Genomic DNA, 3,585 nt, shown 5'->3' on the forward strand with positions numbered 1-3,585 from the left:
CTGTCCCGGGGGGTGGGGTGGGGGGGCATGACAGAAAAATAATTGAGAACCACTGGATTAAACTGACTATAGTTTTAACCCCACACTTGACTAATGGCTGTTGTAACGCCACTCTCTTAAGGACCATGGAATAGATAACTAATAAAGGTTGAATAAAATCTGTTTTGAGTTTTGCTCTAGTCTGATGTGTGCTGTAGTGCTAACATGAATTTACTGTGGAAAACATCATATTATCACTGGATTATTTTTATGTTCAGAGTGTTACGGAACTCAGTGTCATTTCTTCATTGGTTCTTCGGTCTTAAACAATTTCAAATTTGAGTTGATAATGTAGAGTTTCTACTTTCTATAGGACAAAAATACCACCTATTATACGTATGTTCAGTTCTTTATTCTGTCTCAGTTCTTATCAACAAAGGCTCCACGCAGATGACAGCAGAAAGTGACCAATCCTGGAGAGTGGCCAGCCCCATCCTCTGCACCTTCCTGCTCACCACAGTTTGTCAAAGCCTCTGTGGTGCCAGATCAAGATGCACCATGTGGAAGCAGTCCTGTTTGCATGAAGCGTTGCCAGAAATACGTCTGAAATCTCAAAGGCGACCGGTTCTGTCAGAGAAATCTTCAGGTTTGGAGAACTGGCAGCTCTGACACGGCACCGTGACAGAGACAGGGTTGCCAAGGTCTTTCCTAAATTTAAAAGCAATCCTGTTTTGACAGTGTGTGTATGTTTGGATGTCACGTGTATGAGGAAATAAAGAAAAGCAGGAGCTTTAAATTGTAAATTCATAAAGAGCAATGATCAACATAAGGAACCAGAACTATACAGATCTAACCGTGGTACTGGTGCGATCAAGTTCAGACTTTTTAGTTTACCATAAACAGTACTGATCCAACAGGTTCGTTTTGCACTGACTAAAACGGACACCATATTTATTTCAATTAATTATGAGATATGAATTAATTAAACACATTAAATTATTGAAAAGAATAATTGCAAAATTTAAGTTTCCTAGTTTCCTTTTTTTTAACACATGAACTACATGTCAAACATACGGACTGCGGGCCAAAATCGACCCAGTAGGGTGTTCAAGCCGTCCCACTTGAATACCCACTAGGGTGTTCAAGCCGTCCCACTTGAATTTTAAAAATAAAAGAAATACACAAACACTTAATGTTCATGTTAATTGCATGAAAACAAGGGAACATTTTACTTATTCATATTTATAGTTAAATAGGTTATGACTGGTACTGTTATAATAACCTACTGCACTGGTCTGGCCCACTTGACATCTATTTGGGGGTTATGTGGCCAGTGAAACAAAATGAGTTTGACGCCCCTGATGTAAAGTATGTATTTCAAAATGAAATGCATGATCGGGCCTTTATTACCCAGTGTGTGGAGTAAACAACCTCTGATTACATCACTGCTGCGGATTAAACACGGTATTGTTAAATCAACAATCCTCATTAACAAAACTGCAGGTTCATGCATCCCTGCTTGTTCACTTTAATTACAGTGATAAACATGGCCGCAGGTCAATGATTGATGTTTACAGTCCGTGCAAGAAAAAGAAAATCAGTGGTGGACAATGGTGGGAAAAACAGAAAATCTGTCTAATTTTTTTTAAGAGCTTTTCATTTGACACAGGCAGAGCTAATGTATGCAGTCTGCTGCAGCTAAGAATAGAAGCTCACGCTGTGATGAAATACAGTTTCTTGTGATAGCTGGCAATCAGTGAGGGGATTGTTGATGGAGAATCGAACTCAGTCATCACATTTTGGCTGGTTAATTCACTTGGTTTTATTTACCGTTTCACTGCTTCCTTGTCGTTATTTGAGCCAAACGGTGTCAGTCTGAGCACTGAAGATAGGCCAAGACAAAATGAATGAAAAAAAGGAAAACAAGAGAGACAAAGGCAAAGCCACGTATAAGTTGAACAAGTCCTTGGTTTGCAGATTCACTTTCATTAAAACAACCTTTTGTTTATTTCAAAGCCCCAGAGACCTGGATTCACCCAGAGTGAGACACAAAAGAAGGCAGAAAAAGAGTCGTCCTAAGGAAGCGAAGGTGGACGAAGGAGAATCCATTAAAGTGATGAGTGAGTGACCTTGAGCTGAATGTCCCCCCCACCTCCTCCTCCTCCTCCTCCTCCTTCACCTACTCAAATCCAATAGGAGGAGAAAATCAAGAGGAGTGGGAGGACTTTCATGTACCTATTCATTCCCAGTTAATCCCTGCACAGACCTATAAATCACACAACCTGTCAATATCTAATAATCACCACCAAACCACAGCAGCGGTGATTTAAACCTACCTGTAGTGGACTTTAGTAAATAATGTACGGTTTGGTTCAAATTAAACAATGAAACATTTTCTTTTTCATATCAAAACATCACTTTGGTTTAATATAAACAGGAGTTTAAACCTAACACATAAACCATCATTGGCTTTGGACCAGAATCATTGCTTTGTTAAACCAGTGAAAGCTTCGGGGGCGGGGCTAGGACTACTGCAGCGTTCACATGAACAAACAAAAAAAAGGGAAAACACTAAAACCAGGCCTGGATAGCTCAGTTGGTAGAGCATCAGACTTTTAATCTGAGGGTCCAGGGTTCAAGTCCCTGTTCAGGTGTGTTCAGCTGCATTAATGCAGTGGGTTCAAACGAGGTCGTCTGGTAAATGTTAAACAAAATTCCTGATAAACATATCTTTTTAATAATATTTTTTTCCAAATGTGATTCAAAACACCACAGAAATAAAATGCAGCATATAAAAAAATATATTTAAGCTGGATCGTCCTGATTGACAGCTGAGATCACATTACTGGACAAGTGATACAAGACATTTGTGAATGGGGTCAAAAGCCAAAATAAGGTTGGATACCTGTGGGTTGATGTCTCTCTCTTAAAGGGCACATGTTGTGTTAAATGTACAATGACTCTTATGTGAAAATAATTTGTTGAAATTGCTCGCCAACTCCGATTTGTTGCATTCTATAAATAGAAATGTCCAAATCACTACTTTCAAATTCATAACCAAATCACTGTTCATGTTTGTAAAGTTGGTTTACAGTAGGGAAGAACTAAAATGATGAATAGTTTCAATTCAAAGCATAAATATAACCTGTGAAGGCCAAACCACAGATATTCCTTATGTTGCGGGGTATATTTGGTAACGCATCTGTGTCCACAGCCATGGGACCATGTCTATGTTAATCAGCCGACTTGATCTCCTCGCAGCCCTGCTCCAACTCAACAGGGAATCCTACCCTACAAAAGCTGCTATTTATAGCCTCTCACAACTTCTGCCGCCGCCGTCTCTTTCATTAACCCTGATGTTAGCTTCCCCAGACAAAAGTCCTTAATTAAAACAGAGATCTCGGCTGATGAAGAGTCACGTCTTCAGATCACGTTATCGCTAAGACCTTAGCGTTGAGAAGTTTAGGAGGAGAACGTTTTGAAGTATGTCTTTTATGGCTTCAGCGTTTAGAGCAGTGGGGCGGGCCTCCCTGGGGCAGCGCTGTGAGGTGCCGGGGGGGGGGGGGGTGCGTTTTGGAGCAGGGACGCGCGACAAAGATGTGGGGA

The 3,585-nt window shown here is 40.5% G+C and overlaps 1 non-coding gene across 1 annotated transcript; it reads left to right on the forward strand.

The window, feature by feature from the left end:
• The first annotated feature begins 2,560 nt into the window (after positions 1–2,560).
• trnak-uuu (transfer RNA lysine (anticodon UUU)) lies at positions 2,561–2,633 on the forward strand. Its single transcript has one exon. It is a non-coding gene; the product is annotated as a tRNA-Lys (tRNA).
• Positions 2,634–3,585: the final 952 nt, after the last annotated feature.

The sequence above is a fragment of the Cynoglossus semilaevis genome, unplaced genomic scaffold, assembly GCF_000523025.1.
Source record: "Cynoglossus semilaevis isolate Cse_v1.0 unplaced genomic scaffold, Cse_v1.0 scaffold543, whole genome shotgun sequence".
Lineage (NCBI taxonomy): Eukaryota > Metazoa > Chordata > Actinopteri > Pleuronectiformes > Cynoglossidae > Cynoglossus > Cynoglossus semilaevis.